Source organism: Triticum dicoccoides, chromosome 2B (assembly GCF_002162155.2).
Source record: "Triticum dicoccoides isolate Atlit2015 ecotype Zavitan chromosome 2B, WEW_v2.0, whole genome shotgun sequence".
Lineage (NCBI taxonomy): Eukaryota > Viridiplantae > Streptophyta > Magnoliopsida > Poales > Poaceae > Triticum > Triticum dicoccoides.
In genome coordinates, this window is record NC_041383.1 from 459188500 (window position 1) to 459213380 (window position 24881).

Consider the following 24881-nt stretch of genomic DNA (forward strand, 5'->3'; position numbering starts at 1 on the left):
CATCTCGCGGTCGTAAGCGACCGGCGGTAGACCCATTCGAGGAGCCACGCGTCCTCGTCGGGCTCCGCCTACATTCCGCGACGGCAGCGCACGTACTGCTCCGCCTCCCTCCTCTCCCTTTCCCACTGCCGCTCGCGGCGAGCGGCGCGCACCTCTGATTCTGGCGTGCGTGTCCGGGCCAGCAGGGCAGGCACAAGCACCCACCGTTGCCCACGTGGGGGAGCAACAACCGGCGGGGGCAGGGGACGGTGTAGGGGAGGTGCGGATTGCGCATGCCGACTGTCGGAGCTGCGTCCAGGCCGGGTGGGGCCAGCGCCGGCATCTGAGCTGCGCCGACAGGGAAGTTGCGGCTGCGGTGAGGCTGCAGATCCGGAGCTGCCCCCGGTCTCCATCTTGGACCGCTCCAAGGCGATGCGGAGGGCAAGCTCATAGTCCGGATCCAGCTCGGAGTCGGAGCGGCTGCCGGAGCTCGACATTGGGTCGGATTCGATCAGAATCGGTGTGGGGAGAGGAGAGGACGGAGCGAGAGAGCAGAGTGAGTGAGTTAGGGTTTTAGAGCGATGAGCCGGATGGGGTTTTTTGTGGGACATCCGTTGGGTCAATGGTGGGCCTGGCCTTATCAGGCGGACGCGCCCGAGCGTGCCCGGGCCACCCCATATCCACACCATATTTGGGCTGAATATGAGGGGTGTCGATCAGCCCGGACGTTTGAGGCGTCCGTCTGGGTCAAAAAATCGGGACCGATCGGTGACCAGGCGGATGGCCCGGACGTTTGAAGCATGTTTGGGGCGCCTGGGTGTAGGTGCTCTTACTTGTAGCTATTGTGTTTTCTTTTACACTACATCAGCAGCGCGCCTTGGCGCGAGGGTGTCGGTTTCAACAATGTGCCCATGCATGTAATGGTGAAGTTAGTAGAAAGGCAGGCTTATCATATGTATTCAATCAGGATAAAATAATAATAAAAAAATATTCAAGTGTAATCGGAGCAAGACATCATCAATATATACCAAAACTACAGATTCAAGTGTAATCGGAGCAAGACATCATCAATGGATACCAAAACTACAGTACAACACATCTCCATAGCCACCAGAATGATAGTACAACACATTTGAAGAATGGAATGTTCATATACAGGGTAAATTAAAGGATGCAATGTTCATACACCGGTAATGGGCATGCGCGGTGGACAGGTCCAGTCGTCTTGAACAGCAGTGTCAGAGAGAATGACTCTCATTGTGTTCTCATTGAGCCCGAGTCTCAGATGGCCTTGTGAAGCCCAAGATGCTCTAGCAGGAGATCAAGCATCATTCTAACTGGGATCCTTACAATGCTTGTCTCGGCCTGTGTCATAGGAAATTTCAGAATGGTTATATAATTTTCCAGAGTACTAAAGTTGACAACAGTTGGTTTTATACCATGAAAACAAAGGTCTGGGTAACTAAAGGACAATAATCTTTATTGTGCAAGAGTTTTATTAGATTCTTACTGTCCTATTCGACAATTGAGACAGTAATTGAAAAAAAATCAAATGCTACCATGAATCATAAGATAAACCAGCAGAAAATCTAAAGCCTAATCATCGGACAAAGTCACACACATGAGCAGATCGCTTCAAGTATTGTACAAAGAACAATGGCCTAGGAAACCAATCCACAATGCAGCGAGTTTGCTACAAAGAAAATCCTAAGGACAACTTGTACACACTCATACGCAAGCGTCAATTCTGGTGTTTCCAACTTTAATGATAGGCTAATCGAAACGAGAGGCCAAGCAGTCCTGGATAATCATTTTGAAAAGTCTAATTAGACAATGTTAAGTGCAAGAGAGGCAAGGTGACTAATTCAACAATGCGCCAGGAACGGCCAGAAAAAGATGATTGCACTCACACATCCATTGTAGTTCTTGTAGTCCTTGTTTGTTTTGCAACAGGCAGACCAATGTTACCAAGAATGGCATTAACCATAGACTTTGGGCTGATCAGCTCTTCAATTAATGAGACACCAAACGATTCGATATGTATAATATATTTGGAAACAGAATGTGTCAGGCCAGGCTCAAAAACAAGAATGACACGATAAGTAAGAAAACACCGGTGGCACAAGTTAATATGTGAATAGGTGGCCTTTAGATCGTTTAATAGATTCATTATGTGAGTATTCATACTAAGTAAAACTCAATACCACAACTAAATTATAATCAATAGATTTGGAGTATTCTCTCTGAAAAGGGCAGCATTTTTATACACAGCCCGAATAACAGTAAGATCACTCACGTGAACCCTAGATCGATACTACTGAAGTACAGAATTTATAAGCGACCGTCAGCTCGTGTTTACCTTGTTCATTGGTGGCACCGTGGACTGCGTTTTCCATGTTCCTGTCGCCGGCGTGGTGGACATGAGTTCCCTCCATGCACTGATTGGTATTGAGTAGTCAGTTGCTTTCAGATCACAAAGAACTACATCAAACAAAGATGAATCTAGCTAAAGGATGCATGTCCTGCATACAATGTATATTAGACAATGCTAAGAGCTAAAAATATTGATTGGTGCAAGTTTGAAGAGAACAAATCTAAATTACATCATACTTGAATCTTAGCAAAGCAAATGGTCAAATAATATATGTATGAGTGGTAGAAGAATAGCAATGACCCAAAGCAGATACGCGAAACAACAATCAGGATCCAGAAAGTCCAAGGCAAGGCCTCTAAAAAGAATCTGCTCCACACAAGAAGAAACCAAAGACATTTTTACAGCAACATAGCCAGTCCTGCCAAATAGTACATGAATTAAAGAAGGAAACGAGCTTACCCAGTAGGAGCATGACTGGCACGACCACCGACGGTAGAGGCGAATGACAGAATCGTCCGTGGAAGGAAAAATCGAGCACGGCAAGTAATCTGCAGTGCAAACCACGCGTCAAATATAAAGCTTCCGCCACACACCAATATGAGTCTCAATCCAAAAAAGTAGAGCCAGACCAGGCCAAGACACTAATATGAATCTCAATACAAGGGTACAATGAGCACTGAAGATTTTTCAGCATGTACCATACATCTAGAATAACATGAGCAGCCCTCTGCAATTTATTACTGATGCCCATGCGTATGTTACGTATATTTACTAAGTATATAATTAGCAAAGGAGAGAGAGAGAGAGAGAGAGAGAGAGAGAGAGAGAGAGAGGCGAATCTTACCAACGAGGGGCGAGACGGGGAGTGGTGGCTAGGTTCCGCCGACGTCCAGCAGGCTGCCGATGTCGTTGATGATCCGGTCGGCGTCGTCGATGAAGAGGGTGGCGACCCCGGCGACGAAGCCCGACGCGCTGCCGCTATCCTCCTGCAGCGACTGCAGCTGCCGGAACTGGTCGTCCACCATACCCTAGGAACAACAGATCGGCCACGCCGGAGGCAACGGGTCAGGTCGAAATGGCGACGACGAGACGACAACCCCCTACTGGATGCTCCAGCGTGATGTCACACTTTGACATAGGGTATAGTACACACGTATGCAAAATCTCTAGCATCTAGACTCTATCTTAGTACATTCTCTGATGGTGTAAACTTTACATATGAAGATAATTAACTTATCTAGACCCCAGGACGGAGGAAATCATTTCAATCGATCTTAATAATACCTTGGTATGCTTTATATTTTTCCTGGGACTAATTATGTATGTGGTGATGACACAATCCTAGTGGGATAGCATCACCCATTCCTTGTTCAAAGCAACATCACAATAAACCAATCCGTGTCACAAATCGAAGGTGGGGACTGGACAACGAGCTATGTCCAACAGGAAGCAACACCAGCAGCTCACAATATAAATAAAAAGTGTCATCAGTAAAGTAGTTGACAATAAACTATAAGCTCAAATCATAGAACTATTGTTGCAGGTCAAAACAATTGAAGTATGATTTACCAATCTACAAACATAGGCACATAAATAAAATTGTTTGATTCTTGCCTTTACATATATAATATAAACAGAGACACATAATGAGGACTCCTAATAAAAAATCTCAGTTTTTGTTTCGCTAATTTACAGTGAGAAGAGAAATAAAAACATGTACAATCTGGAAGTTCAACTACTTTCAATACAATTTTCTTCTGGTTTCTAGTTTTTCTTAGGAGAGAACAAGTAACACAACTGAATAAAACAAATCAAAGATGATTAAGGGCTGCTGCAGTACAAGGAAAGTAAGAGGAGGAGAGGGGGACAGACCTCCCTGGACATGCATATCGCCCCACCTCCCTTGCCCTTCTTCTTCAGGTCCTTCTGCTCCTTGCTCATCCATCCCCTTCTTCTCCTTTTCTCTGCAGCACATGGACGGGGGAAGCACCAAATTGATGCCCCCCAAAACACAAATCGGTCCAAATCACAAGTATTATACAAGGTAAAAAAATGATTTTTCGGTAAGGAACAGAAGAGGGTAGATAGAGGGAGAGGGCCGAGGATACCGTGGCTGCCGCTATGTTGTGTTGGGGAAGAAGCACACCCCCTCTACCGCTGAGTGGTGGTGGAGAAGCTGCTCCTAATATAAAGCTATTCCTGCAACCTGTAATAACACACTCAAGTTAATGGGATAAGCACACAAATTATCTATCTAGTACAAATCCCCTTATCGCTGTTGTAGTTATCTTTTCCTTGATAAATTGTATTGCTAGGGAGGCCTTCCCTATAGTTTTCCAGTCAAAGTTATAATAATAAAGATGCATATTTTGGCACAATTATTCTCTAGCTAATCCACTTGCCCTCTTATTCTACTGATTGGTGACAAGGCATGAGTGTGGAAATATTCTAGAGCATGCATCTCAGTCAACTGTATGAAAGCCTTACAGACAGATCAATTGATTTAAATTAATGATTGTATACTACGTACCCTAATATTATAGAGCAGCCACCATCGAATGAATCATAACTCATGAGGAACAGACTGAAGGATAATGTCTCAGTTGTTACACTTGAGCAGCAAACAAATTAAAACGATCAATTTAGAAGCAAAAAAAACTTTTTTAGATCAATCTATCTGAGTGCAAGAGTGCAGTGCAGAGGCAGCCCTCTTGTCCAGTTAAAAAAACATGATGTGTGCATACAATGGATACATACACACACAATTTGCTCCAGTTTGAGTCATCCAAAACTAAACCATAACATGATGCGCGCACACAGAGTTTGCTATGGTTTTCTTCACAGATGATGAACCCAAATGTCATGCCATCCAAAAGGAAGGTGCAAACTAAACCAACACAAGGTACAAAGTGTAGATGATGTTCAGATGTGGGGGTAGATTGGGGGAGAGGAAATTCACCATGTTGGTTCTGGGTGCCTGCTGTTAGGAAAAATCTTTAGGTTTATTGCAATCGGATTATTTGCCTAGCATTAGATCACCTAAGATATGATTAACAAAGAGGTTTGTGAGATCTTACAGGCTTGCTCGATGCAGGCACAGCGGAGCCCATGATCTCAAGTGGCGAGGATGAGCAGCACCAGTGGCGCCAAGGTGATGTAGTCGTGGAGAGGCAGCAGCTCACCCAGGAGCTTCGCGGTGGCAGCAGGAAATCGCCGGCACAGCCTTGCGGCGGCTGGCGATGGAAACGGCCTTCCCATTGCGTAACACACCCCTAGATCGGTAGGTTTGAGGGAATTAAGGGGCTAGATATCATGTACGTGAACTCAGGTGCCATAAATATCCAGGCCCCACCCTTTATATGTGTGCTCGCAATAGGGGACCAAAACCATCTGTTGGTTAGAGGTGCCCCCGATCAGGGCGATTCTGTTGGGGTCAACAACCACGTACGTTGGTTCGTGGCCCATACCCTTAACGATACTTTTTACCCGGTCAAAGCCGAGATCAACCAACATTCTCCCCCTTGATCGTTAGGCTCAACTTCATTCGCCCATTTTCCATAGGAATAATATATAGAAGTAAGGTGTTACAACAGCGAATGTAATGCCATTAAACCTCAATACTTATAATACATCAGCCTACTTCAAAATGGAAAACATATTACTTAATGGGGGTGGTTTGTTTCGAAGGTCCTTACTTCCAGGATCAAAAAGGCTTTCCAACAACCCATGCTAGCAACATAATCTTACAATTGGGTGGTAAGCCTTCGATAAACGGATCCGTAAAACATTCAGACATACTCATACACTCAACTTCAATAGCTTGATCCTGGATTCTATCTTTCACAACAAAAAACATATTGTCAATGGTTTTGGCAACGCCATTTGACTTGTTGTTACTCACAAAGAAAATTGCACATTCATATTGCAGTAGGTGGTTTAGAAATGTTGTCTACCACCATAATTTCGGGAATAAAACTTATTTGACATACAACCTGCTCAGTAGCCTCTTAACATGCCACATAATAAACTGCATCATTACTGATGCCATCATTGTCATTATGGAGATTTTCCACGATATAGCTCCATATGCGAGGGTGGGGATGTAACATAACGTGGAAACTCAATATCCGCACACCTCGCAGAAAACAATGTCTGAATAGCCTACGATATTGAGGTTACTAAGACCTCTTATTATTGAGCATGTAAACTTTATTGCCTTGATTTACTGCGAAACTTTTCAACGGCCTTTCGAGTTGTCCATTTCTGAACTTGTACATTTGCCAATTATCCCGATCATAAATAGGGCACATTTATACTTGAATACTTATATTGCTTCTGACAGCTAAAGCATAAGGAACTAACATTATCTGATCAGTTCATAATGGTTCCTTGAACACTAAGATGTCCACTTTTATTGCCCTTAACTTTAATAGCAGGTGAGACAGAGTACTAGTACATAACCATTTTTTCGTACTCTATTGACGTATGCCATCATAATAAAACTTATACTCCTTTTGGACCAATATCTTGGCAAAACTCAATACAAGCAAAGTAATATGAGGCATCACCAAGACTCATACTCATAAATAGAAGATAGAAATTTCTTGGCTCGACAAAAATATTTCATCTTCACAAGGTAGTGAGCTTACTCCCCCTCGACTTATGGTATGAGTGTCCCAGCGCTTGTCTTGTTTCATAATTGTATTTCTTTGAATAATATGCCTTATGTCAACTTTATCTTCATGACGGAACCTTACGGTTGAGTCATACGTACATTTTTCACTCAGCCAACACAAGAGCATGTTATAATAATAACACAAGTGTCACAACAACTCACCAAGAAAACTCTATTGAGTTACATCATTATAGCTCATAACTTCCATCCTATATGGCAAGAACGCGCTAAGATGATCATTCACACACATTATTAAACGCAGGGAAATTGTTAAGGCTCAACACTAAGTGTTGCATTAGGAATTTCTTCTCAAATTACCTAATGCATATGAACAAAGATCTAATGGAGTTATCCTTAAGATTCATATTCACATGCTCCAGGTTCCTTGATAATCACTTTAAAAATGGAGAACATAAATCCAAAAACTTGATGACAATCATCTTAGCTCTAAACCACAACACCGTTGGGTAGAAGATGGCAAAGAACTTCATGAGTTGCGACACATGATTATAAAACAACGTTGGTCAGAAATATAAACATGAGCCACATGATACTGACAAACTTGCCACTTCAATAAAGTGTGACACATGATTATAAATGACGTTGGTCAGAAGTATAACCGCAGTCACATCATAATCAACATTAGATTAGCAAGCTTGCCACTTCAACATTCATGTGTGCTTCATAATTCTCATAAGGGAGCAAGTACATGTAGTTTCTCACTAAAAAAAAGTCAAGACATTCATGTGATCTTTCACTCACTATAATCATTCATTCTCTTCATGTGATCTTTCACTCACTATAATCATTCATTCTCCAAAATAAGACTTCTCATTGGTTCCATCCTACTCGGAGAATTAATTAATGCGTTCATCATTTCCAATATTCAATGAGACATTCCATTCTCCCCCTCGAAATGTGGTAAACATGACCACAATTTCGATGAGGTCTCATTATTCACATACACCTTAAGAGTGCCATGGCACATATCATTATTGAAAATAATTCGTTCATAAATATTCTCACCACATGGTAAGACGATCATAAAAGGGTTGATTATGAAGGACAAAAGGTTCATATGAATAAACAAAATGTCTTCTATTGCTTTATTCTTTATTGTCCTCGTAGCAAAACCCCTTAAAGCCCATCTTCAATGGGTAAATATCTTTAAAATGTTCCTTAATAGAGCCCAAGTACTTATTGACATATACTAAAAAAATACATTCTTTATCTCAGAGGAGATGGTATGCTTCATGATAAGGAGTGAAATATGGTTTCTCCCACTCAATTGCTTTCAGGTCATACTTTTCCATCTTGTCATCATGTTGGAAATATGCCCTAGAGGCAATAATAAAAGTATTATTATATTTCCTTGTTCATGATAATTGTCTTTTATTCATGCTATAACTGTATTATCTGGAAATCGTAATACACGTGTGAATACATAGACCACAATATGTCCCTAGTGAGCCTCTAGTTGACTAGCTCGTTGTGATCAACAGATAGTCATGGTTTCCTGGCTATGGACATTGGATGTCGTTGATAACGGGATCACATCATTAGGAGAATGATGTGATGGACAAGACCCAATCCTAAGCCTAGCACAAAGATCGTGTAGTTCGTTTGCTAGAGCTTTGCCAATGTCAAGTATCTCTTCCTTTGACCATGAGAGCGTGTAACTCCTGGATACCGTAGGAGTGCTTTGGGTGTATCAAACGTCACAACGTAACTGGGTGACTATAAAGGTGCACTACAGGTATCTCCGAAAGTATCTACTGTTTTATGTGGATCGAGACTGGGATTTGTCACTCCGTGTAAACGGAGAGGTATCTCTGGGCCCACTAGGTAGGACATCATCATATGCGCAATGTGACCAAGGAGTTGATCACGGGATGATGTGTTACGGAACGAGTAAAGTGACTTGCCGGTAACGAGATTGAACAAGGTATTGGATACGACAATCGAATCTCGGGCAAGTAACATACTGATAGACAAAGGGAATTGAATACGGGATTGATTAAGTCCTTGACATCATGGTTCATCCGATGAGATCATCGTGGAACATGTGGGAGCCATCATGGGTATCCAGATCCCGCTGTTGGTTATTGACCGGAGAACGTCTCGGTCATGTCTACATGTCTCCCGAACCCGTAGGGTCTACACACTTAAGGTTCGATGACGCTAGGGTTATAAAGGAAGTTTGTATGTGGTTACCGAATGTTGTTTGGAGTCCCGGATGAGATCCCGGATGTCACGAGGAGTTCCGGAATGGTCCGGAGGTAAAGATTTATATATGGGAAGTCCTGTTTTGGCCACCGGAAAATGTTCAGGTTTTTTCGGTATTGTACCGTGAAGGTTCTAGAAGGTTCCGGAGTGGGGCCCACCTGCATAGGGGGACCCACATGAACGTGGGTAGTGGGGGCAAGGCCCCACACCCCTGGTCAAGGCGCAACAAGATCCCCCCTTAGAAGGAATAAGATCATATCCCGAAGGGATAAGATCAAGATCCCTAAAAAGGGGGGATAACAATCGGTGGGGAAGGAAATAATGAGATTTCTTTCCTCCCACCTTGGCCAACACCCCAATGGACTTGGAGGGCAAGAAACCAGCCCCTCCACCCCTATATATAGTGGGGAGGCGCATGGGAGCTATAGACGAAGTTCTGGTGCAGCCCTCCCCCTCTCACAAGTACTCCTCCTCTCCCGCGGTGCTTGGCGAAGCCCTGCAGGATTGCCACGCTCCTCCACCACCACCACGCCGTTGTGCTGCTGCTGGATGGAGTCTTCCTCAACCTCTCCCTCTCTCCTTGCTGGATCAAGGCTTGGGAGACGTCACCGGGCTGTATGTGTGTTGAACGCGGAGGTGCCGTGCGTTCGGCACTTGATCATCGGTCATTTGAATCACGACGAGTACGACTCCATCAACCCCGTTCACTTGAACGCTTCCGCTTAATGATCTACAAGGGTATGTAGATGCACTCTCCTTCCCTCGTTGCTAGTTTCTCCATAGATAGATCTTGGTGACACGTAGGAAAATTTTGAATTTCTGCTACGTTCCCCAACAGTGGCATCATGAGCTAGGTCTATTGCGTAGATTCTTTGCACGAGTAGAACACAAAGTAGTTGTGGGCGTTGATGTTGTTCAATATGCTTACCGTTACTAGTCCAATCTTATTTCGACGGTATTGTGGGATGAAGCGTCCCGGACCAACCTTACACGTACTCTTACGTGAGACAGGTTCAACCGATTGACATGCACTTGGTGCATAAGGTGGCTAGCGGGTGCCAGTCTCTCCCACTTTAGTCGGAACGGATTCGATGAAAAGGGTCCTTATGAAGGGTAAATAGCAATTGGCATATCACGTTGTGGTTTTGCGTAGGTAAGAAACGTTCTTGCTAGAAACCCATAGCAGCCACGTAAAACATGCAACAACAATTAGAGGACGTCTAACTTGTTTTTGCAGGGTATGCTTTGTGATGTGATATGGCCAAGAAGAATGTGATGAATGATATGTGATGTATGAGATTGATCATGTTCTTGTAATAGGATTCACGACTTGCATGTCGATGAGTATGACAACCGGCAGGAGCCATAGGAGTTGTCTTTATTTATTGTATGACCTGCGTGTCATTGAACAACGCCATGTAAATTACTTTACTTTATTGCTAAACGCGTTAGCCATAGAAGTAGAAGTAGTCGTTGGCGTGACAACTTCATGAAGACACGATGATGGAGATCATGATGATGGAGATCATGGTGTCATGCCGGTGACGATGATGATCATGGAGCCCCGAAGATGAAGATCAAAAGGAGCAAAATGATATTGGCCATATCATGTCACTATTTGATTGCATGTGATGTTTATCATGTTTATGCGTCTTGTTTACTTAGGACGACGGTAGTAAATAAGATGATCCCTTACAAAATTTCAAGAAGTGTTCTCCCCTAACTGTGCACCGTTGCTACAGTTCGTCGCTTCTAAGCACCACGTGATGATCGGGTGTGATGGATTCTTACGTTCACATACAACGGGTGTAAGACAGTTTTACACAGCGAAAACACTTAGGGTTAACTTGACGAGCCTAGCATGTGCAGACATGGCCTCGGAACACGGAGACCGAAAGGTCGAGCATGAGTCGTATAGTAGATATGATCAACATGAAGATGTTCACCGATGATGACTAGTCCGTCTCACGTGATGATCGGACACGGCCTAGTTGACTCGGATCATGTAATCACTTAGATGACCAGAGGGATGTCTATCTGAGTGGGAGTTCATAAGATGAACTTAATTATCTTGAACATAGTCAAAAGACCTTTTGCAAATTATGTCGTAGCTCGCGCTTTAGTTCTACTGTTTTAGACATGTTCCTAGAGAAAATATAGTTGAAAGTTGATAGTAGCAATTATGCGGACAGTAGAAAGCTTATGTCCTTAATGCACTGCTCAGTGTGCTGAACCCCAAATGTCGTTTGTGGATGTTGCGAACATCGGACATACACGTTTTGATAACTACGTGATAGTTCAGTTAAACGGTTTAGAGTTGAGGCACTAAAGACGTTTTCGAAACGTCACGGAACATATGAGATGTTTTGAGGGCTGAAATTGGGATTTCAGGCTCGTGCCCACGTCAAGAGGTATGAGACCTCCGACGATTTTCTTAGCCTGCAAACTAAGGGAGAAAAGCTCAATCGTTGAGCTTGTGCTCAGATTGTCTGAGTGCAACAATCACTTGAATCGAGTGGGAGTTGATCTTCTAGATAAGATAGTGATGTTTCCCCAAAGTCATTGCCACCAAGCTGCTAGAGCTTCGTGATGAACTATAACATATCAGGGATAGATATGATGATCCTTGAAATATTCGTGATGTTTGACACCGCGAAAGTAGAAATCAAGAAGGAGCATCAATTGTTGATGGTTGGTGAAACCACTAGTTTCAAGAAGGGCAAGGGCAAGAAGGGATACTTCATGAAACGGCAATTCAGCTGCTGCTCTAGTGAAGAAACCCAAGGTTGAACCCAAACCCGAGACTAAGTGCTTCTGTAATAAAGGGAACAGCCACTGGAGCAGAATTACCCTAGATACTTGGTAGATGAGAAGGCTGGCAAGGTCGATAGAAGTATATTGGATATACATTGTGTTGATGTGTACTTTACTAGTACTCCTAGTAGCACCAGGGTATTAGATACCGGTTCGGTTGCTAAGTGTTAGTAACTCGAAATAAAAGCTACGGAATAAACGGAGACTAGCTAAAGGTGAGCTGACGATATGTGTTGGAAATGTTTCCAATGTTGATATGATCAAGCATCGCACGCTCCCTCTACCATCGAGATTGGTGTTAAAACCTGAATAATTGTTATTTGGTGTTTGCGTAGAGCATAGACATGATTGGATTATGACTATTGCAATACGGTTATTCATTTAAGGAGAATAATAGTTACTCTATTTATGTGAATAATACCTTCAGTGGTCTTGCACCTAAAAATGGTTTATTGAATCTCGATCGTGGTGATACACATTTTCATGCCAAAAGATAGTAATGATAGTACCACTTACTGGCGGCACTGCCATGTAAGTCATATTGGTTTAAAACGCATGAAGAAGCTCCATGTTGATGGATCTTTGGACTCACTCGTTTTTGAAAAGTTTGAGACATGCGAACCATGTCTATTGGTGTATACGCATGAAGAAACTCCATGCAGATGGATCGTTTGGACTCACTTGATTTTGAATCACTTGAGATATGCAAATCATACCACATGGGCAAGATGACTGAAAAGCCTCGTTTTCAGTAAGATGGAACAAGATAGCAACTTGTTGGAAGTAACACATTTTGATGTGTGCAGTCCAATGAGTGCTGAGGCATGCAGTGAATATCGTTATGTTCTTACTTCACAGATGATTCGAGTAGATGTTGAGAATATTTACTTGATGAAACACAAGTCTGAATTATTGAATGGTTCAAGTAATTTCAGAGTGAAGTAGAAGATCATTGTGATAGGAGGATAAAATGTCTATGATATGATCATAGAGATGAATATCTGAGTTACAAGTTTTGGCACACAATTAAGACATTGTGGAAATTGTTTTGCAATTAATACCGCCTGGAACACCATAGTGTGATGGTGTGTCCGAACATCATAACTGCACCCTATTGGATATGATGCATACCATGATGTCTCTTATCGAGTTACCACTATCGTTCATGGGTTAGGCATTAGAGACAACCACATTCACTTTAAATAGGGCACCACGTAATTCCGTTGAGATGACAACGTATGAATTATGGTTTAGAGAAACCTAAGTTGTCGTTTCTTAAAGGTTTGGGGCTGTGATGCTTATGTGAAAAAAATTTCAGGATTGATAAGCTCGAACCCAAAGCGGATAAAATGCATCTTCATAGGACACCCAAAACAGTTGGGTATACCTCCTAATTCAGATCCGAAAGCAATATGGATTGTTTCTTGAATCAGGTCCTTTCTCGAGAAAAGGTTTGTCTCAAAAAGTTGAGTGGGAGGATGGTGGAGACTTGATATGGTTATTGAACCATCACGTCAACCAGTGTGTATCAGGGCACAGGAAGTTGTTCCCGTGGCACCTACACCAATTGAAGTAGAAGCTTATGATAGTGATCATGAAGTTTCGGATCAAGTCACTGTCGTACCTCGTAGGGTGACAAGGATACGTACTACTTCAGAGTGGTACAGTAATCCTGTCTTGAAGGTCATGTTGCTAGACAACAATGAACCTATGAGCTATAGAGAAGTGATGGTGGGCCCAAATTCCGACAAATGGTTAGAAGCCATGAAATCCGAGATAGGATCCATGTATCAGAACAAAGCATGGACTTTGGTGGACTTGCCCAAAGATCGGCAAGCCATTGAGATAAATGGATCTTTAAGAAGAAGATGGACGTGGATGGTAATGTCACCATCTATGAAGCTCGACTTGTGGCGAAGAGTTTTTCACAAGTTCAAGGAGTTGACTGCGATGAGATTTTCTCATCTGTAGCGATGCTTAAGTCCGTCGGATTCATGTTTAGCATTAGCTGCATTTATGAAATCTGGCAGATGGATGACAAAACGAGTTTCCTTACCAGTCTTCGTATGGAAAGGTTGTATGTGATACAAATCAGAAAGTTTTTGTCGATCCTAAGGATGCTAAAAGGTATGCTAGCTCCAGCGATCCTTCCATGGACTGGAGTAAGCATCTCGGAGTTGGAATGTGCGCTTTGATAAGATGATCAAAGATTTTGGGTTTATACAAAGTTTATGAGAAACTTGTATTTCCAAAGAAGTGAGTGGGAGCACTATAGAATTTCTGATGAGTATATGTTGTTGACATATTTATGATCAGAAATGATGTAGAATTTCTAGAAAGCATATATGGTTATTTGAAAACTGTTTTTCAATGGAAAACCTGGATTAGGCTACTTGAACAATAAGCATCAAGATCTATAAGATAGATCAAAATGCTTAATAGTACTTTCAAATGAGCACGTACCTTGACATGATCTTGAAGGTGTTCAAGATGGATCAGTCAAAGAAGGAATTCTTGCCTGAGATGTAAGGTATGAAGTTAAGACTTAAAATCTCGACCACGGCAGAATAGAGAGAAAGGACGAAGGTCGTCCCCTATGCTTTTATCATAGGCTCTCTACAGTATGCTATGCTGTGTACCGCACCTGTAGTGTGCCTTGCCATGAGTCAGTCAAGGGGTACAAGAGTGATCCAAGAATGGATCACAGGACAGCAGTCAAAGTTATCCTTAGTAACTAGTGGACTAAGGAATTTTCTCGATTATGGAGGTGATAAAGAGTTCGACATAAAGAGTTATGTCGATGCAAGCTTAACACCTATCCGGATAGCTCTGAGTAGAAATACCGGATACGTATAATGGAGCAACTTTTAGTATAGCTCCAAGTAGAACAGTTATTTGGAATAGCTCCAAATAGAGCGTGGTAGCTACATCTAGGAGATGACATAGAGATTTGTAAAGCACACACGGATCTAAAAGGTTCAGACCCGTTGACTATAACCTCTCTCACAAGCATAACATGATCAAACCCAGAACTCATCGAGTGTTAATCACATGGTAAATGTGAACTAGATTATTGACTCTAGTAAACTCTTTGGGTGTAAGTCACATGGGGATGTGACCTTGAGTGTTAATCACATATCGATGTGAACTAGATTATTGACTCTAGTGCAAGTGGGAGACTGTTGGAAATATGCCCTAGAGGCAATAATAAAAGTATTATTATATTTCCTTGTTCATGATAATTGTCTTTTATTCATGCTATAACTGTATTATCTGGAAATCGTAATACACGTGTGAATACATAGACCACAATATGTCCCTAGTGAGCCTCTAGTTGACTAGCTCGTTGTGATCAACAGATAGTCATGGTTTCCTGGCTATGGACATTGGATGTCGTTGATAACGGGATCACATCATTAGGAGAATGATGTGATGGACAAGACCCAATCCTAAGCCTAGCACAAAGATCGTGTAGTTCGTTTGCTAGAGCTTTGCCAATGTCAAGTATCTCTTCCTTTGACCATGAGAGCGTGTAACTCCTGGATACCGTAGGAGTGCTTTGGGTGTATCAAACGTCACAACGTAACTGGGTGACTATAAAGGTGCACTACAGGTATCTCCGAAAGTATCTATTGTTTTATGCGGATCGAGACTGGGATTTGTCACTCCGTGTAAACGGAGAGGTATCTCTGGGTCCACTCGGTAGGACATCATCATATGCGCAATGTGACCAAGGAGTTGATCACGGGATGATGTGTTACGGAACGAGTAAAGTGACTTGCCGGTAACGAGATTGAACAAGGTATTGGATACCGACGATCGAATCTCGGGCAAGTAACATACTGATAGACAAAGGGAATTGAATACGGGATTGATTAAGTCCTTGACATCGTGGTTCATCCGATGAGATCATCATGGAACATGTGGGAGCCATCATGGGTATCCAGATCCTGCTGTTGGTTATTGACCGGAGAACGTCTCGGTCATGTCTACATGTCTCCCGAACCCGTAGGGTCTACACACTTAAGGTTTGATGACGCTAGGGTTATAAAGGAAGTTTGTATGTGGTTACCGAATGTTGTTCGGAGTCCTGGATGAGATCCCGGACGTCACGAGGAGTTCCGGAATGGTCCGGAGGTAAAGATTTATATATGGGAAGTCCTATTTTGGCCACCAGAAAATGTTCAGGTTTTTTCGGTATTGTACCGGGAAGGTTCTAGAAGGTTCCGGAGTGGGGCCCACCTGCATGGGGGGACCCACATGAACGTGGGTAGTGGGGGCAAGGCCCCACACCCCTGGTCAAGGCGCAACAAGATCCCCCCTTAGAAGGAATAAGATCATATCCCGAAGGGATAAGATCAAGATCCCTAAAAAGGGGGGATAACAATCGGTGGGGAAGGAAATAATGAGATTTCTTTCCTCCCACCTTGGCCGACGCCCCAATGGACTTGGAGGGCAAGAAACCAGCCCCTCCACCCCTATATATAGTGGGGAGGCGCATGGGAGCTATAGACGAAGTTTTGGTGCAGCCCTCCCCCTCTCACAAGTACTCCTCCTCTCCCGCGGTGCTTGGCGAAGCCCTGCAGGATTGCCACGCTCCTCCACCACCACCACGCCGTTGTGCTGCTGCTGGATGGAGTCTTCCTCAACCTCTCCCTCTCTCCTTGCTGGATCAAGGCTTGGGAGACGTCACCGGGCTGTATGTGTGTTGAACGCGGAGGTGCCGTGCGTTCGGCACTTGATCATCGGTGATTTGAATCACGACGAGTACGACTCCATCAACCCCGTTCACTTGAACGCTTCCGCTTAACGATCTACAATGGTATGTAGATGCACTCTCCTTCCCTCGTTGCTAGTTTCTCCATAGATAGATCTTGGTGACACGTAGGAAAATTTTGAATTTCTGCTACGTTCCCCAACACATCAGAGTTCACAATAGAAAACTCATGAAGGTCCAAAACCTCTATCATTAAGAGAGCCATTTCCTTCCATTTGTGAAGATCAACTCCATTGTTCAAATAAATGAACTCGACTTTGTGGTCCATTGCTAAACAAGGACACGATTTTATGAGCATCATTATTAAACATCAAACAAAACACTTGAATGGCCTCAATCAAAACAAGATACTCATGTTCTAATCCGTATCACCGTTGGGTTGAAAACGGAGAAGATCACTTTTGATCCAAAATTTGGACATGACAATAATCAACGTTGGTCAGAATATTGTCATATACCATAAAACATATGCTCATAAATGACATCTCTAACAAAAACTTCCTGTTTTGGCTCTAGAAACTTCGAATCACATAATGATCAGCAAACTTATTACTAAATTAGTAGCCAACATTAACATAAAGCACCATTATATGGTGCAATCCTATGTGTTATCACAAACATGGATTCATAATTTATCACTGATCATCTTACATTAAACTTTGACATCATAATGTCAATAATATCAATAAAATATGTCAAGGTTTATCATTAAAAAACTTCAATCACATCAGAGTAAACATTAGATTGACACCCTTTGTGTAATGACACCATAAACATTCTCCAAACAAAATTTGGATATTACACCATGCTTTCACCGAATAATAACATTTGGTAAAAATTTAGCAGTCAATAAATGACAGCTCATGACCATGATATGACATTAAATTTCTCTAAATATTCTTCTTCTCTGAATCATTATGCCGAGCCTCCGTCACCTTCTGTCAATGCATGCCAAAAGACACAAAATGCACCTCACATAGTGGTTTAACATTATGGCTCATCATCATTAGACTGCATAGTGCGGTGCGGAAAAGCCGAACCACGCGGCCACTAACACTTCCTTAAGATGGCCTTGGCCAGACTTGAGAGATGATCACAACTTAAACTTCATGCTCAAATAAAATCTTCGAACAAAATGTCCAGAAACTTTAGAGAGTTACACGTAATCATGCAAATAAAATCATCTCATCACGTTAATAATTCAACATTAAAATGCTATTAAAGAGAGATTATCACTAAAAAATAATACCATATAAATAACATCATAATCTCATAGCATTATTCACCCCTTAAATTTCAGACATTCTCCAATTTAAAACAGTACATAAGACATTATTTGAAAAATTCAAACTCCATAAATTGTACTGAAAACAAGAAAATGCCTGAATAATTCATCATACATATTGGCCACATCATTCTCATATTAAATATAAATTTGACAACATTAATTTTCAATGTCAATAGATATTTAAAATGATACTCAACATTAAATTTCATGTGTCAAAATAAAACAAAAAATATTTCTTATTGGCTCCTTTTAATTCTGTAAAAATAACATAATTTTCTAGCTATTTTCATTTTAAAACAGTGCAAGACATTTTGAGAATCATCATAATACAAAATAGCACTGAATAAGGGAAAATACACAAAACATCAGAATTGGCCCATGAAAACCACGTCAGACTTTTATTGATTCGGCCCAGGAGAAAAGATTCAGAGGAAAGAAAAAATCCTCCCGGGCTTAGACAAACTGGGCCGAAGCCCAGCCGCAAAAGCGGCTTGTAAGACTCCCGAAGGCCCATGCGGCCACCGCCTTGATCGTGGCCGTACGATCGAATCGGACGGACCAGATCGATCTCTAGTGGAACAAAACCGCCACCAGTCGAAACCCTAGCCCTCATTTTTCTCCATCCATCCCGATTTTCTCGCTCTCTCCAGAGGAGTGGTCCAACTGCCGCGGCGACGGTGAGGCGCGCGCGCACAAGAAGACACGGCGGCGCGAGGCACGCCGGACATGGCGATGCGGTAGCTTCGCTCGCCGGAGCAGCGTGCACAAGGACTTGGTCCGGCGCGCTCCTCCGTCGAGCGTAGCTCCGGAGACGCGACCACGTAGCCGTGGCGTTTATGGGCATTTCGCCGGCGGCTGCCGGCGCACGCTTTGACGGCGACGGCGAGGAACAAGGCATGAAGTCCAGCAGCGGTTGCATCTTCTTTCCGCACCATAACGAGAGACAGCGGCGTTCCGGCCATGGTGTACACGCACGGCGGTGGCCGTGGCCGTGCGGACCCTAAGGCCGGCATGCTCATAAACGTAAGATCCAGCCCCTCTTTAGTTTCTTTTCTTTCGATTTGAGGCATGGGATTGACTTTGTAGGGTTCCCAAAAATTTGGGGATTGACTAGAGTTAGGGTTTGTCTGAATTGGGGCTTTCTTTAATTGCGCCAATTCATCATATTCTAATGGCTAACAGGGGCTAGTTATCATGATTACATTAACATTATGCGGAAGCATGGCAAAATAATAATAATTAGACTAGCCAAACGGGTTAATCATCATTATTCTCTGATTAGGACTAAACCCCCTAGCGAATTAGATCTTGACCGAAAAGCACGAACCCTAAAGATGGCTAAAACCAACAGTCTAAACTTAATCATTAACCTTAAACAATGATCATCTGAACTTAATTGTTGATATTAACATAATTAGATGATCATTAGGGATCTAATCTAGGCTTACACGGCTCAAGATACCATTGTTAGGAAAAATCTTTAGGTTTATTGCAATCGGATTATTTGCCTAGCATTAGATCACCTAAGATATGATTAACAAAGAGGTTTGTGAGATCTTACAGGCTTGCTCGATGCAGGCACAGCGGAGCCCATGATCTCAAGTGGCGAGGATGAGCAGCACCAGTGGCGCCAAGGTGATGTAGTCGTGGAGAGGCAGCAGCTCACCCAGGAGCTTCGCGGTGGCAGCAGGAAACCGCCGGCACAGCCTTGCGGCGGCTGGCGATGGAAACGGCCTTCCCATTGCGTAACACACCCCTAGATCGGTAGGTTTGAGGGAATTAAGGGGCTAGATATCATGTACGTGAACTCAGGTGCCATAAGTATCCAGGCCCCACCCTTTATATGTGTGCTCGCAATAGGGGACCAAAACCATCTGTTGGTTAGAGGTGCCCCCGATCAGGGCGATTCTGTTGGGGTCAACAGCCACGTACGTTGGTTCGTGGCCCATACCCTTAACGATACTTTTTACCCGGTCAAAGCCGAGATCAACCAACACCTGCTCCTCCACCTCCTCAGGCTGATTTGCTGCAGATGGGGCTGATTTGCTGGTTACGGTTGTACCCACAACCTACAGAGACGAATCGAGCGTTAGAGAGAGAGCAGGACAGAGGAGAGGGGAGAGGAAGCGGTGGCTTACCACCTACACCTGACCTGCGCAGGGGAGGGGAGCTAGAAGAGCCGCAACATCTTCTCCATGGGATGGGCCTGCACACAATCACGCATCAGAGGAAGATGAAAACCAGAGGAAGAAGAAGAAGAAGAAAAGGTAAGGAAGGATGCATACCGAGGCTCTTGACGGGATCCTGCGGATCTGAGCTGCGGGCTCGAGCTTGGCCACGGCCGCCGCCGCGCTCACCAATGCACCGATGGGGGACGCGCCGCTCCCGTCCGGCCCTGAAGGATCTGAGCTACGGGCTCGAGCTCGGCCACGGCCGCCGCCGCGCTCACCAACGCGCCGATGGGGGACGTGCCGCTCCCGTCCGGCCCTGAAGACCCCGTCGGCTCGGAGGAATCGATCCCGCGAGGGGCGAATCCACCGGCCATGGGAGAGAAGGTGAGGGGATTGGGAGAAGGTGGGGGCCGGCAGCAACGAGGAGAGGGTGGGGGCGCGGTGGGGGTGGTGGTGGACGACGGCGGCGACGCCGGGGAAGTGGGCGGCGGGGGAGGGGGCTAGGGTTAGGGGAGGGGGCTGGGACGTGAGGACGCGCGGGCGGGGGGCGAGTGCGGGGAGGATGCGACTAGGGCTTGCCACGGGAGCTGCTGGCTTTTATAGGCCTCTATGTGAAATGACCAAAATACCCCGGGGGAGGCATGGTATTTACATATTTCTGCCATTACTATTCATTCCAGCAGTGCCAGCTCGAGCTCCGACGGCCCAGGTTGATCCAGATGTTGATCCGACGTCCAAAAACGCATCAAGCAAACCGATCCAACGGCTGAAAGTCACTGACCTCTGAGGAGGCTTGTACATCCATCCTTCTCTTATTTCTGGATTTTACCTAAATCTAAGTTGCCTACTATGGGAGCGCCTATATGTCATATGCTGGATTTTATTTAACTTCCAGTCACTTTTTGATATGCCCTTAGACTAGTCACAGTGGGAGTAACTTCAGCAGTAACATCGAGTTCAACTCAGCAAATTTGCTTATGTGACAGTGAGTTAATCAGGAGAGAGGTAGTTATAATAACTTAGCTAGTTACTGTAACATCACATGTCCCAATGCAATATGAGTCTATAACCTAATAAATAAAGCTTTGCATGTTACCACACTTATGTTACTACCCACTATAAAGATAGTAACATAGTCAAAGAATATGTGCATGTTACTAGTGTATGTTACTCACTATTGTGGCTAGTCTTAGATTAACATCCAAGGCCAATCCAAAGCCTCGTGATGGGCCCGTTTCTTGCCTGCATTGACCCACCATGCATCCACGAGGATGCATGCAAAGTTTTTCATTCCCGGAGAAGTAAATGCATGCAAGTTTTGCATTTACACTGATGCTACGACATGTACGATCCTAAGCTCATCTTATTTTGAATTCGTGATTGTGACTCGATTAGAAAATACCCATCCGGTTGAAGCTTGCAGAACGATCTTATGTTATGGAACAGAGGGTTCACAAATACTCCTTCCGTTTTTAAATATTTGACTTTTTAGACATTTCAAATGGACTACACCATATGGATATATGTAGACATATTTTAGAGTATAGATTCACTCATTTTGCTTTGTATGTAATCACTTATTGAAATCTCTAAAAAGACAAATATTTAGAAACGGAGGGAGTAGCAGGTAATTACACATATTGACTTGTGCCATGTGCAAATCTCCACCTTCTTTAGTTTCGCACAAACATAAAAATAGTAGTCTTTTATTCTCGACAATAAAAATATATATTCTATAATTACAAAAATGCCTGAAATATATGTACGCATGTAATATCTCTGGTCATATCAGAAGCAGACATGTCCATATCGTACCTCAAAGAAAAATTAAATTAAATAGGAACACATTTCTTTCTAAGGGAGAAAGAATTATCAAAGTCAAGCTAGGTGGTGTTACCTAAAATAAAAATGAGAATGGAAAGAAAACAAAATTTATTCTAAGGAATAAAGAATTAAGGCCATTGGTATTACCTAAAAGAATAAATAAAATGAAGGAATAATAAAAATGGACACACACAAATTCGAAAAGAAATAGCATTTAGCTTTTAGTACAAATTTAGTTCATGAATAAAACACAGAAGAACACATTAGCACAAGCGATGTGCTAAAATAAATTGCACATAAATTATGCAAAATTTGTGCTCTTCCATGTTGTGCAACATAAGTGTAAAATAGTGCAAACAATGATTATGGTTTAATTGAATTAATCAAAAATGAATTCCATTTTAACTCTCTAACCGAAATTAAGCAGTCACGTGATTACTCAACCAAACAGTCACCGCTTATACAAAGAAATCCATTTATCAAATAATTTACTAAGCAACAAAACAAAGACAAGGGGAGACATTAGCACAGAGAAAATTAGAAATATTTTTTCGTGTCAGACACTTTTCACCAATAAATAAAGACATAAAATATATTAACAAAAAAGGTTAAATATATTTTTAAATAGAATTTCAATCTAAGGAGGATAGAATCGTGAAAGTGGTGTTCTCTGAAACAAAAACAAAAGTGAAAATGAAACAAAATTTATTCTAAGGAAGAATGAATTAAGAACATTGGTATTACCCTAAAAGAAGAAATAAAATGAAGAAAGAATAAAAATGACCAAAAAAACTTTAAAACGAAATTGTACTTTGTTTTATAACAATTTAGATCATGAACAAGAACAAAGAACATATTTAATCTAAGGAAAAATTACTTATGGGAGGGGTTTAATCCTAAAAAGAATGACAGGAAATTTAAAAAGAATATTTATATTATACTACTATGCCTAACGTGAGCAAGTTATAAATACTTATTTTCAAACTCTTTTCTAATATGTGGCAGTTAGAATATATTGATAATTGCACATAAATAACACAAAACTTGCACTCTCCCGTACTATGCAAAACAAGCGTAAAATAGTGAAACTTTTATAATATTTGTGATTTGATGGAATTAATTAAAAATGAATTCCATTTTAAGTCCCTAATACAAATTAAGTAGTCATGCGATTACAGAAATAATCATCACCTAAACAGAGAAAACCCAACACACAAACATTGACTAGGCAATAAAAAATTAAACATTAGCACATGCAAGATAACTCGGCAATTTTTTCATGCCCAGTCACTTTTTTAGTAGTAAACCAAAACATATAAAAATGTGAATTAAAAAACTAAATTTTATTAATATAGAAGTTTCAATCTAAGGAGTCGGATCCTGCCTTGGATTGGAGGGAAGATGGAAAAGAAGGTCCACGCTTGTCACTCATAATTCTTCATACAGCCCAAAACCAAAAGGCCCCCATCATCTTCTCCCTCACCACTGGCCACCACCTCTGTATGTATTCCCCGCCTCCGGCAGCAAGCACCAACGTATAAATTGCCATAAATCTGATTCCTTTCATCGTAATTTGTACTTTTTAGTTGACCGGTAATACGTGATTGTTTTGATAATTTGTCCTACTCGACTACTTATCTTGATGGAATTAATACTTGATGATTGTTACTCCTCACAACAAAATTGATGGGTTACTTTACCGAAAAAGGCTTTCTCCCCGCTTTATATTATAAAGCAAATGCCCAAGCCAACAATCCACAGAGGTTCAAACACACACACACAAAGGTCTCAAACACACAGGATCCAAAAGGGTTAATGCTGAGGGCACAGCTCAACAAGCCCTAGAACAGAAATAAACGACGGCATCTAGTCGGGCTCCGGGGGTGGCGGAGGAAGCGGAGGCGCCAGGCGGAAGGCGAGCAATCGAAGGTCGGCGAGGAGGGTGTTGATGACGTCCCGATCCTGAGGGCGGCTAAGCGGCCGCCAAAGCTGCAAGTACCCACACATTTTAAAAATGGCGTCAGTAGCACGTCTGAGAGGGACCTTTTGGATGACAAGCTTATTGCGGACAGTCCACAGCGTCCAGGCAAGGACCCCAATGCAGAGCCAACGGATATGCCGGTAGCGAGGGGGAGGCATGGATCTCCGCGAGAAGGCCAGGGAAGTTGGAATTGCACAACTGTCCGCCAACCGTCTCGCGGAAACTGAACCATAGAAACTGGGCCGTGGAGCACGTGAAGAAAATGTGATTAGCATCCTCCACCGTGCCGCACAGGGGGCAAAGCCCATCTCCGGGTCCGTTACGCTTGAGGACCTCGACTCCGGAGGGGAGACGACCACACATCCATTGCCAAAGGAAGATCCTAATTTTCAGTGGCAGGCGGATGTCCCAGATCAAACTGAAAGGCTCGGGGGCGGGCGAGGGCGCGATGGCCGCGTACAGGGATTTAGTTGAGAAGCGACCGGAAGATTCTAGACGCCAAGAGATGGCGTTCGGGGTGTCATTGACGCTCATCGGGAGAAGGGCGATGTCCTCGAGGAGGGCATCCCAGGCGGCCACTTCGGGCGGGCCAAAGGGGTGGCGAAACGCGAGGCGCCCTAAGTCAATAAGGGCCATCTCAACTGAGACCCGAGGGTCAACAACAATGGCAAATAGCTTGGGAAAGCGGGCGGCCAGAGGGGTGTCGCCAATCCACCGATCAAACCAGAACAGGGTCGCGGACCCAGTACCAACCGAGATGGAAGTGTCAATG

At 43.1% G+C, this 24881-nt stretch overlaps 2 long non-coding RNA genes across 7 annotated transcripts; one reads left to right on the forward strand and one right to left on the reverse strand.

Annotated features, from left to right (window-relative positions):
- Window positions 1-1013: 1013 nt before the first annotated feature.
- Window positions 1014-20786, reverse strand: LOC119364206. Of its 6 annotated transcripts, none has more exons than XR_005174758.1 (10): window positions 20419-20786; window positions 20286-20339; window positions 20131-20202; window positions 5313-5330; window positions 4226-4559; window positions 3198-3381; window positions 2813-2901; window positions 2339-2501; window positions 1890-1986; window positions 1014-1344 (listed from the first exon to the last, which is right to left on the reverse strand). It is a non-coding gene; the product is annotated as an uncharacterized LOC119364206 (long non-coding RNA). The 6 variants fall into 6 exon arrangements; XR_005174756.1 differs by having other exon boundaries at window positions 2339-2417; window positions 20419-20782; XR_005174755.1 differs by lacking the exon at window positions 1890-1986 and having other exon boundaries at window positions 2339-2417; window positions 4226-4317; window positions 4462-4559; window positions 20419-20775.
- On the forward strand, window positions 19063-19974 carry LOC119364207. Its single transcript, XR_005174760.1, has 2 exons — window positions 19063-19156; window positions 19712-19974. It is a non-coding gene; the product is annotated as an uncharacterized LOC119364207 (long non-coding RNA).
- Window positions 20787-24881: the final 4095 nt, after the last annotated feature.